This window comes from Sturnira hondurensis, unplaced genomic scaffold (genome assembly GCF_014824575.4).
Source record: "Sturnira hondurensis isolate 20B ecotype Veracruz unplaced genomic scaffold, ASM1482457v3 Scaffold0010128, whole genome shotgun sequence".
NCBI lineage: Eukaryota > Metazoa > Chordata > Mammalia > Chiroptera > Phyllostomidae > Sturnira > Sturnira hondurensis.
Window position 1 is genome coordinate 18,254,279 of NW_028082759.1, and position 11,771 is coordinate 18,266,049.

At 48.0% G+C, this 11,771-nt stretch overlaps 1 long non-coding RNA gene across 2 annotated transcripts; it reads left to right on the plus strand.

Moving 5' to 3' along the window:
- Positions 1–574: 574 nt before the first annotated feature.
- Positions 575–11,454, plus strand: LOC118995460 (uncharacterized). 2 transcript variants are annotated; one of them, XR_005068276.1, is made up of 3 exons: positions 575–763; positions 8,552–8,761; positions 10,031–11,454. It is a non-coding gene; the product is annotated as an uncharacterized LOC118995460 (long non-coding RNA). The 2 variants fall into 2 exon arrangements; XR_005068277.1 differs by lacking the exon at positions 575–763 and adding an exon at positions 2,908–3,791.
- The last annotated feature ends 317 nt before the right edge of the window (positions 11,455–11,771 follow it).

Consider the following 11,771-nt stretch of genomic DNA (forward strand, 5'->3'; position numbering starts at 1 on the left):
GGCAGGGAGTGGTTATCCGTGTGTCAGGTCCTGAAGGCGGCCAAGGCATGGGTCAGTCTGGTTTGGGGAGGGTGCGGTGTGTGGGGTCGTTTTGCTTTCACAGGCTTGCACTGATCCACAGCTGAGACGAGGTGTTCTCTTCAGCTTGCCCGAAACTCTGTTTCTGTGGTCTGCAGACCCAAGGCTTTGTTCTTAAGACAGTTTGATGCCGACTAGAATCCGTTGCCCTATGGGTCTAATGATTAAGGAAGGGAGTGGACAGACAGAAGGGAGCAAGTGCCCTGTTAAAGAAATGGGGCTTCTGCGCTATTGCGCCATCTGTTATTACAGGGTAGATTGGTTTCTTCTCGAATATTTATTTATTTATCTTCAGAGGGGAAGGAGAGAGGGAGAGAAATATCAATGTATGGTTGCCTTTTGTGCGTCCCCTGCTGGTAGTTAGCCTGCAAGGAACTGGTCTGCAACCCATGCATGTGCCCTGACTGGGAATCGAACCGCGATCGTCTGGTTCGCAGGCCCGCGCTCAATCCACTGAGCTACGCCAGCCAGGGCTCGAGTTTGTTTTAAATGAATAAGCAGTTTGTCCTCTTCAGCCAAATGCTTTTGAGATCCACCTATGTTGTGTGTCTCGTTAGTTCCCTACATGTTATTACTGGGTAGTGTTCAAGGACAAAATTCAACCCAGTAAGTGTGAAGATCTCTGGCTCTATTAAGGATTTCAGAAATCTGGGCAGCTTCCCATTGAGCACCTAGGGCGGGTCAGGTGAGTTGTACCGAAACGGAAGGTGTTTCATCAGCAGAAAGGGTGTGGGACTAAGAAGTTAAAAGAGTGGGTTATTTCAGGCAAGGACACCTTTTCTTGGGGGAAGTCAGGGGGATCTTACCAGGCTGATCACCTGGTTCGTGCTGGCCAGGAATCTCTAGACTGATGGGTTTAAAATTCCACTCCTGGGAAAGGCTGAGACGGCAATTACATTAGTTGTTAGTTGCAGTTTGCTGATGTAGCTTAGGGAAAGGTGACTCCCTTTTAGCCTGTTGTTCCTTTCTTTTTCTTTTTTTTCTTAACCAGTAGTTTTCCACATATACTACAATTTGTTTATCTACTCATCTGTTGTTGGACATTTGGATTGGATTGTGTCCAGCTTTGGCTTTTAAGGATAAATGCTGTAGATACGCATGTGCTCATGTGTGTGGGCACATGTTGGATCGTGTGGTGACTGCAAATTTACAAAAACTGCCAAGTGGTTTTTCTAGGAGCTGCTACACAGGAGGACAGAGTGCCTCACTCTGAGGAGCTACGCTAGAAGTTCATTTTTAAAGTGAAATTCTTTTCTCTTTTTATTATGAGTAATACAATAATACAGTCTCACTTTAAGGCAGGGGTGTCCAACGTTTTGGCATCTCTTTACCAGTCTCGAAGAAAAATTCTCTTGGGCCACACATTAACTACATTGCGACATGTCATCACACAAAAATCTCATAATGTTTTAAGTGAATTTACGCCTTTGTGTTGGTCCGCGTTCGTAGTCATCCTGAGCCGCAGCAGCGGGCTGGACACCCGTGCTTTAAGGCACTAAGTCGTTCCTCCCTTCCAGCCCCTTCCCCCCAGGTAACTGTTACCAGCAGTTGCTTTGGAAGGAGCCACCTGCCTCAGGTCCCTGGGGGAAGTCACAGGGCCTGGGCCCCGCAGCACAAGGCTGGGGCGGCACCTGAGCGGGAGCAGCTGCGGCACCTTTTTTTCTTAGCCGCCCCTGGGCTCGCTAACGGGAAGGAGTGCTTTCCCGCTTCTGCTGAAGAAGCCCCGGGTGTTGGGAAACCGATGTTCTTTTCTGCTAGAATACACAGTGTTTGTTCCTCCTGGTGCTCATTTTTCTAGACTCCATTCAAAACCACAGCCTTCTGGGTACAACTCAAAAGAGGTTTATTTTTCTTAACATTTCTGGGTGTCTTGTGCCCGCCTGGATGGAGATTTGGCAAACATCTGGTCTTTTTTGCATCCCCTGGGAGACTGTGGGTAGAAGCCACCAGGTGTTGTCTTTTCAAATGGTAATTTCATCCTGATTTCATCATGTCTAGGAGTGGGACACAGAGGCCTAGCACACTGAGCATTTGCCTCGTCCTTTAAGAATAAACTTTAGACTCTATTTTCTTGGAGACTTGTTTTCCCACAAGGCAATATGCGTGGGGTATCTCAGTTTCGTGGCTCCCAGCTCTGATTTGGGGCAGAGGGTATGAGAATCTCTTGACACTTGTTCATTTGTTCATTGCACCAACACGTACATTGAGCCGCCACCATATCCCGGACACGGGACTAGGTGCGGCCACACAGCCAGGGATGAGGCAGACAGGGGTGCCCTCGCGGAGCGCGCATTTCCGGGCAGCGAGGAGACACGGATAATAAGCCAGCGCGACAAATAGGATCATTGTACCGAGTGGTCCGTGCTGTGAAGGAAGTAGGTGGGAGGGAGAGTGAGCAATGTTGGGACTGAGACCGAAGGATGAGAACGGGCCTCAGTGTGGGGAGAGCTGGGGCAGGGACCTGCCAGGGTAACGACGGCCCTGAGGTGGGGAAATCATCTGATGACTTTGAGGGACAGAGGAGCCAAGGTGACAGATCACAGCTGCCATTCAAAGAGATTGGATTTTATTCCAAGAGTAACAGAAAGCCATTGGAGGGTAAGCCACAAAAACCACGGACACCATCTGATTTGCGTTCTTGTAAGACACATTGAGAAACAAAATCTAAAGCCTCCTAGGACTCAGAGAGGTCAGCACGGTCACAGGAGGCCAGATAAAACATACAAAATCCATTGACTTTCTGTTGCCAGCAATGAACATACAGGCATGGGCATTAAAACCTCAATACCACTTACAGTTGTTGCCTTTAAAAAAGAAAATACTTAGAGATAGATGGGTGATTGCGCTCCTGCACATTTGCCCCTGAGAAATGCAGATGTGCGTATAAAAATCTGTTCGTGAATATTTATAGCAGCTTTATCAGTAATAACCCAAACCTGGGTGTAACGACCTAATGTGCTCCCGCGGGCGAGTGGCTAAACGAACAGTGATGCACCCACACAGTGGGATGCTGCTCAGCAATCCGAGGAGAGAACTACTGGTACTCATACAACCTGGGTGAATCAGTGGAGGACGAAAGCCCCAGAATTCTATGCTGTATGACTTCATTTGTCATTCCGGACTGACCAACTTACAGACAAGGAGAAGAGATCAGTGGTTCCCAGGGGTTGAGGCAGGGGCAGGGCAGAAGGGGCCACCAACAGGCATCCTCGTGGGGACGCAGCTGTCCCCCATCCTTCTCGATATCCTGGCTCTGACTCATGGTATAGGTTTTCAAGATGTTACCACTGAGGGAAGCTGGGTAAAAAACCGATCTCTGAATTATTTCTTATAAATGTATGTCCATGGACACTTATCTCCAAATAGAAAGTTAAAAAAAAATAGAAAGTTCTCTTAAAAAAAAAAAAGGATGAACTCCGAGTGCTCTGCTCGCTGGGTCCCTTTGTCGGCATTCTCCCTGACGTCGCAGGAAGGCCTGGTTCCCATTCTGCTGCTGTGCCCCAGGAACTGCGTGAGTCCACCGGAAACTGTTTACTCATGACTCCTCCAAAAATGTCATCAGTTCTGCTGTTTGTCAGCCCGTGTGAGAAGGAGCACACATTTCCGTAGCAGATTTCTGAGGTTTTAAGTGGTTCAAGTTGACAGCAGGGACGTGAGTGAATGACAGCATGGACTGAATCCCTGTGGGAGAATTCACGAGCAGACAGTGAGAGGTGAGAGCTCTCTGTTATGTTCCCCAAGGCTTGAGGGGAAGCGGGTGTGGAGGAAGTCAGTAAACAGTGCTCAGTGCATTTGCGGCGTGTTGCAACCTCACTGCACTGGCTACCTGTTCTCCTTGCCCCTGGCCCCACTGGAGGATACGTTTGAATATATTTATTTTTGAAATATTTTATTTATGTATTTTCAGAGAGGGGAAGAGGGGAAGAGAGGAAGAGAGGTAGAGAAACATCAATGTGTGGTTGCTTCTTGCGCCATTTCCTACTGAGGACCTGACCTGCAACCCAGGCATGTGCCCTGACTAGGAATCCAACCAGTGACCCTTTGGTTCACAGGCTGGCACTCAATCCACTGAGCCACACCAGCCAGGGTGGGGATACATTTGAATTTAGATGGATGCCCCTAACATACATATCTTTCAGTTCACTCTTGGGTTGTTTCTTTGTAGAACTTGTCTTTTTTTTTCTTTTTCTATTAGTCTTTGAATTTTTTAAATTAAGGATTATATATGAGGCCTGTCCAGAAGGTATCCAGCCATGTACTATGAAAAATAGAGACATTTATTGAAGAAGATACAAGAAAGAGTGTACATAGGACAATGATGCCTCAGTTCCCTTCAAAGTAGGCACCTTGGGACCTCACACAGTTCTCCCAATCACTATTAGCTGTCCCATTGCATTTTCCTGAATCTCATCAATAGTCTGAAATCTCTTTTAAAAGTGATTTTAGTTTTGGGAAAGCCAGAAGTTGCAGGGCACCAAATCTGGCTGTAGAGGGGCTGAGTCACCTGGGTGATTTGATGTTTCACCAAAAAATCCTGCATGGGATGTGGTGGATGAGCAGATGCTTTGTTGTGATGAAGCTGCCAATCACCAGTCGCCCACAGCTGTGGCCTTCTGAATCATCGGAATAGTTTCTGTGAAGGAGTGTTCAAGCTTAACATAAAATTTGATGCAGATTCATCGCTTTACTCAGTCATTTTGAATGTGACAGCCACACAGCACACATGTTCACTCAATGGCATCTACGGCCCCCACTGACTACAGTGACGTTGTCATTGTTCACGCATGGGCATTCCAGCTCACTCTCCTTGGCTGCCAGGTTACATTGATGCTGCACACACTGTTCTTGTTGTGTTAACAATGGCTGGACTTTTTCTGGACAGATGTCGTATATGTATGCATGCCTGTTTGAATAAGCAAAAGGGGGGAAGGAACTCCTATCTGTTGAGTGCCACGGTATTATGCTAAGCACTTTACTTTTGTTATTTAATTCTCAGGGATGTAGGCACTGTTTCCTACATTTTCTAGGTGAGGCAATCAAAGCTCAGGCAGGTTATGTGACTTCCCCAAAGGTCAGGCAGCCAGTAAATGTCAGAGGCTGCAGAACCATGCAGGTAGACACCTGGCTTTAATGGTGTCTCCTCCCCTCTCCCCCTCCCACTCTCTATCCATCCATCCCAGGCAGTAAAAAATCTACATTATATATGCTAAGCTCTCACTATCGTATGGATGGCACGTTAATGCTAAGTTAATGTATTAAGTACATTTTCTAGGGTGGCAGAATATGAGTTTCAAAGCAGGTGTTGCCCAGGTAGCTCAGTTGGTTAGAGTGTTGCCTGATATGCCGAGACTGCAGGTTTGCTCTCCGGTCAGGGCCCATGCAAGAATCAACCAATGAATGCAAATAAATGGAACAAGAAATCTATATGTGTGTGTCTCTCTCCCCTCCTTCCTCCCTCTCCCTAAAAAATCAATTAATAAAAAAGTAAAGCATGTTTCTAGCTCAAGTCTCAGACCACCGGGCTTTGGGCCACCATGATGTCCATGTCACAATTAACGTTGTGCTCACTGTTTGCGTACTTCCAGGAGAACCCGCTGCAGCCGCCCAGAGAGTCTCAGGCTGTAGAGGAAAGGTCAGGGCTTGGGGCTCATAAAACCCGGGGCAGGAATGTAGGTGCTGTGAGCTGGCCCTGGGCTGCAGGGCAGGGCTCCTGGGTTCCTGGTTGCAGTTCCTCATTTGGAGATTACAGAGGAAAACACAGCCCTTGAAGGATTGTGCTCAGAAGATCGATCTGTATGTAACACAGCAAAGTAATAGTAGCTAATAGGTATCGAGGCTTTATCCTGGGCCACACATTGTTCTTATTAACTTGTTTACTTGTCACAGCCATCCTGTGAGGTAGGCGCAATCACCACCCTTTTTTGGATTAAACACTCAGACACCAAGACTTTGTATTACCTGCCTGAGGTCACACAGCTACCTACTGGGTGGAATCTGGATGTAAACTTCGGCGTTGTGGCCCCAAAGCCCAAGCCATCCGCTGCCAGCTTTGTTGCCACCTGGGCACGTAGTAGTAGTAATAAGTAAATGTTAGCTTCCCCTCCTTTCATACCAGATGGGCTTTTTGCATTGGAAGCTATTTCCCAAGTGGGGGAAATTAATATCCCCCACATCAGATGGGACGAATCCAGGAAATAGCTAATTAGTAGTGAGCACAGTTCTGGCTGGGTAGCTCAGTTGGTTAGACCATCGTCCTGATGTGCCAAGGTTGTAGGTTCGATCTCGGGTCAGGGCACATACAAGAATCAGCCAATGAATGCATAAATAAGTGGAACAACATCTCTCTCTCTCTCTCTTACCCTTCCCCTCTCACTCTAAAAACATCAGTAAATGAAAAAAAAATAGTGAAGGACAAAAATAGAAAAAAAAAGAATAGAGAGCATAATTTCTTGGATTTAATGTTAAAAACAATAAACTCTAGGAGCACAGTAGAAGTTTAATTAGTACTTTGTGAAATATATATTTTATGATTTTTATGGAAGAATTTTAAACCAAAGCCAGTGGGAGAAGGAGTGACTGTAAACATCAGAACCGATAAGCAAGTCATGGAAAAAGTAATGAATACTGATGGAGCATCTGTTATGTTCCCTGCACTGTGCCGGCTGGTTTACCAACCTGGTTGTGTTTAATTTTCACGCACATTCCTGAGAGAGAGAGAGGCTGGGCTGGCTCAGGGCTGGGGAGTGTTTGGTTCGAGGAGGCTGAGAAGCTCACGAAGCTCACCTGCCTGGCAGGGGTCAGAGCCCTCAGCAGAGGGCTGCCACCCTACCCCTGCCTTGAGTCCAGAAGTCAGCTTCCTCGTGACCCTGCCAAGCTCTGTGAGTCATACGTGTGCTGGGCTGTAATTTTCAGTGCCTTCGAACAGGCTGTTCCCGGAAAACCTTGCTCTACTGTATTGCTATTGCACGAAGGGTGTGAGTGGAGGGTCTCGTCCCTTTGCACCTTCACACAGGCACTGAGGACGTTCAGAGGCCTGCTCTGAATTTGGCAGGAGTCCAAGATGGGGACTTAGCTCCATTGCCCTTAAATGCTCACAGGCCTGGACAGCAGGGAAGCCCATCTGGTAGGCCCTACAGGGGCCTATTGACATGAGCCACCATGGGGGCTTCCGGCAAAGAATTCGCTTCAAGGTTAAAGGGCATCAAGGCCTACAGGGTGCATCTTAGTCTTTGCTCCCAGACATGGGGAGAGAGCTTTGTCTTTTTTTTTGCCAACCGTACAGGACAGTCATCTTGAGCCCTAGGGAGCAGGGTTGGGAGCAAAACGTCAACGGACTATTTGACTAAAATCTCTGTGAGCGGGACCCAAGGATCAGGTATGACAACACCAAGGTGGGCTTGAGGCACACGGAGGCCTCTTAGCACATCGACACCGGGAGCCAGTTCCCGATGGGGACAGAGTGTGAGATGTTGAGATGTCTAAGCAGAGTGGGTGGGACTCAGGTGAGAGCACACAGACTCCTGGAACCCCGAGGGGAGGGCCTTGAATTGAGTCGGAAGGACCCACACCAGCGAGTGAGGGAGATTCAAAGGAACAGTTTTGACATTATTACCCTGATGCTGTCTTTACTCCCAGGTTGGTGTGATGGAGAAAAGATGGGCTTTTAGCAGATGTCTTCTCCCTAGAGATGTCATTCGTGACCCCTCAGTCTAATGGAGGAGACAGCTCGCAGCTGTTCATTGAACAGTCCCTCAAACATGTCACAGCAAATTGCGATTAAGTCTTCAAACTGTGAGAAGGGGTGCCCTGCTGGTATATGACAGGGAATCCGATCTGGCCTGGAGGTGAGCAAATAGTAAGGAAAGGCTCCCTGGAAGAAGTGGTGCTTGCACTGGAGTGTGTGTGTGTGCATGTCTGCCGGATGTGAACAGGTCAAACGAAGGACAAGCCTTTATTTGCACAAACCCTTATTGAAAGCTCAAGCCTGAGGAGGTGGCTCTTCTCCGATGTGTGCCACAGAGTTGCATTTATGAAAGCAGAAGCTAGTGCTTGAAGGATGTGTCTTGCAGGTGGTCCGCTTTGCCTTTCCAGGCCTGTGAGCTTGGGGCATCCAACAACCTTTGCCCTTCTCATGGCCCAGTCACCAACAGGTTGCATGACTTAGAGCAGATTTCATAACTTCTATTTCTCTGCATGCAGGTGAGGGAAGAGAAAGGAGTGTAGTCTCCCAAGTGATCTCTACATTCCCTGCTGGTACTGAAGCAAATCCGATAGCAGCCTTTAAAAGAGCACCCTGATAGGTCAGTTTTAGAGAGAGAGTTTTTCCTTCCAGTTTCATAATTCCTCAGAAGTGCCCCACCTTCCACGCCGACTCTCGGAGTGGGCCCTAGGAGAACTGGGTTTGTTTGGCTAACACACAGGGTCCTTGTTACTTTGTTGAACCCACACTGTCGTTATCCAACACCTGCTCCAGGTGCTGAATATTCAGTGGAAAATAGGCTGTGTTATCACCCCAGCCCACTGCTGACTCAGAGGACAAACATGTCACCTGTTAATGGCCACATATAGTAGCACAGGCAGTGCAGAGTGACAGAGAAGGCATTACAGGAGGATAGAGAAAGGCCGTCTGATGGATGGCTAAGAGCGACATTGCAGCAGGTGAGACTCGGAGATGGAAAACTAGGTGCGTGAAGCCGGGTGGATGCTTAATAAATGGACATGGCTGGACAAACGAGTGCATTGTATTGCTGTTACTCCAGGTTCAAATGGTCAGATGGCCAATTCTAAGACCTCCTTCTATTGTTCTCTTGTGCTGTAAAAGGACAAAAGTGTAATGATGGCTGCAAACGTTATGACTACAAAGAGCAGCTGGGCTCCGTGCGTGTTCACCTGGATGGTGTTTGCTTCCACTGTATATTGTTTCCTAACTTTTCTTTAGGTGATGGTGTCCACCAGTAACCTCTCTTCCCAGAGACTAGAAAGACAGCTCTTGGCCATTTTGATCTTATTGTGTTAAATGTTAGAAAGGAATGAGTTCATCGTACAGAGCCCAGAGATAGGTAGGAGAGGACAGCCTGGGGTAGAGATGCTCCGTTTCCTTCCTGAGGACGGGAGCACCAGGAGGGGCGCACGAGTCTCTGAAATGGCCCCATTGTTCCCGAGCTGCGGAAATGGCCTGCTTGACAGATCGGAGCTTTTCCCTTTCCCTTTAATTTGCTCTGAACACTTGCTGTAGTGGAAAAAAAAAATGTGCCTGGAAGCCTTAAGTGCAAATCATCAACTTCAGAAGAAAAATGTTACTTTTACGCTGTCCATGAAACCATTTGCTACCTCCATATGCTCCAGCACTTACCGGAGAAAGAAGAATTTGCCCAGTGAAAAGTGAGAGCACATTTCTGAGAAATTGTGTTCCATAAATCTTGCAAATTACTGCGGTCAAATATTCTAGGTTGTCGCCAGACCGACCTCTGGGGAGCGATGATCAGGGAAGTAACCGTGGAGAGCAATCAGATCCTGCCCAGATCTGACTGGCGACTCCAGGGTGTGACCTTTCTGTGCAGGAAGCTTTTGTGAGTTGCCAGGAGCTCTGTAATTAACAGGGCACCGGAGAATGGGCTCTGCTCTGCAAGCTGCTGATTAGTCTTCCCAGAGACACATCCCCAACCACATCCAGGTGTCACTGCCCGACAACTGCTCGCTGAGGAGCGGAATTCGAGGAGCAGGTGAGGGGTGTGGCTGGCTGAATCCCAGCACCACGTGGCCACAGTCCTGTCTTTTTTCCTCAGGTTGTCCCTCGAGAGGAGAGCAACAGTGATGGAGTAATAGTGACAGTTTTTGCATTCCTTTTTGGGGGAAGATGCATGATTTCATTAGCAATCTCATTAGTATCAAATGCAATGGTTTTGGACTCAGAGATTGTTTTGCCTCCTTTTTACTTGGGTGTTTTGGGCAGGTAGGTGACATGGAGAACACTTCCGATGCAGGTGTTCCAGGGTCCGGGAACTCGATCACCTGTGACCCACTGTGGAACGTGAGCCGGCATCAAGTTTGACACGAAAATGAGTTTATTGTAAAGCAGTGAGACAGACAGTGGGCTAAACCACAGACAGAGCAGCCCCCCTTTAGTGGGATGTGCTTCCTTCGATTTATTAGTAGGAGGGGGAGATAGGGCATTCAATGAGGAAGCAGAACATCCAGGATCTTTCTGGGGAAAGGGGTGGTGACTTCTTGGAAGAGCCCCATGGGTCATTTTGCATCCTCAGGTGGGCTTTCTGCTTCCAGTCGGGGCAGTGTGAGGTGTGTCATTTAGCACGCTAATGTACTATGATGAGTATATAATGGGGCCAGGGGTTACCATACATACGGTATTAGTTGCCATGTTGGAGGGAGCTGGTCTTTGCTGGTTTTAAGCTGTAGATCCAGTGTGGGATGGGCTTACTGTCTTCTTGACGGTTCCTGTGGCTTTCATTGATTGTGGCTGTTTTGCCACACACCCTATCTCACTACCACCCATAGTCTGGGAGGAATCAACCTGCTTGCAGGTGGAACCCTGCCCGAGAAGGCCGGCAGGAGGGGTGAGCAGGGCCGGAAACCAGCCCACTACCTGCCTCTCCAGCATCTGTCTTTGTGCACGTTACAACCCAGCCATTGTGGGCCCAGCGTCTGAATTCTCAAGTACACGCCATACTGGCTTTACGAAGTAATAGTGTCCTGGGCTTTTATATCCTGGAGACCAGCTTTACCGCTCACCAGCTCGCAGTTCCTGAAGCCTGGGGAGAACGTGAAGATTGAAGCAAACCTGCTAAAACCAGAAATAAAGTTAGATACCAGGGTATCGTCTGTGATTGGTGTTTGCCAGCCAGACTGTGTTTGACCTCTCCCACTCAGGGTCAGGGTCTGTAAGTAAATAGATGGGATTATTAGTTCACCATGTCAGCACTGCAGTTAACTTTGGTTAAAAATTTACAGGGCTCAAGTACTAGTTGGCAAACTGTGAAGCTTTGGGGCTGTACGCAACAATACTTGGCAGTGAAAAGATGTGGTCTCCCAGGGAGACCTCTAAGGTCTGGTTCACCTGGGTAAAGGTTGCGTGGTAACTGATGTATGTGGTTGACGTCAGTGGCTGCAATGCTGCTGAGTCGGGCTTTTCAGACCAACACCGTGTTCTTGGCAGTGGTGTGCTGGAAGGACTGTGGGCCTCAGAGGCAGAGGCTTTGCCCCAGGCCCTTCCAGCCGAAGGAAGGTCAGCATTTTACTCAGTTTCTGAGCTTCAACTTCCTCATCTGTAAAATGTTTTCTTCCCATAGTTGTTAGAATGAAATAAAATACGTGGAGCATCTAGCCCAGAGCCTGGAACAGCATTGAAGGTTCTCAGTAAATGGTTCTGAGAACCAAGCTTCTCACTGAAGGTTCTCTTCCCCTCCTCTCTCTTAAAAGTCTTTAAGGATTTCTGCATTTGTTCCTTATAACAGTTATAACAAAGTTCCAAACATTGGGTGGCTTAAAGCAACAAAAAATTATCACTACAGTTCTAGAAGCCAGAAGTTCAAACTCAAGGTGTGGGCAGGACCATACTCCTTCTGAAGTCTGTAGGGGCCACTCCTTCCTGCTCTCTTCCCGTTTCTGCTGACCTCAGATGTTCTGTGGCTGGAGGCAGCATCGCTTCACCTTGTTGCCCTCCTTCTCCTGTGCCT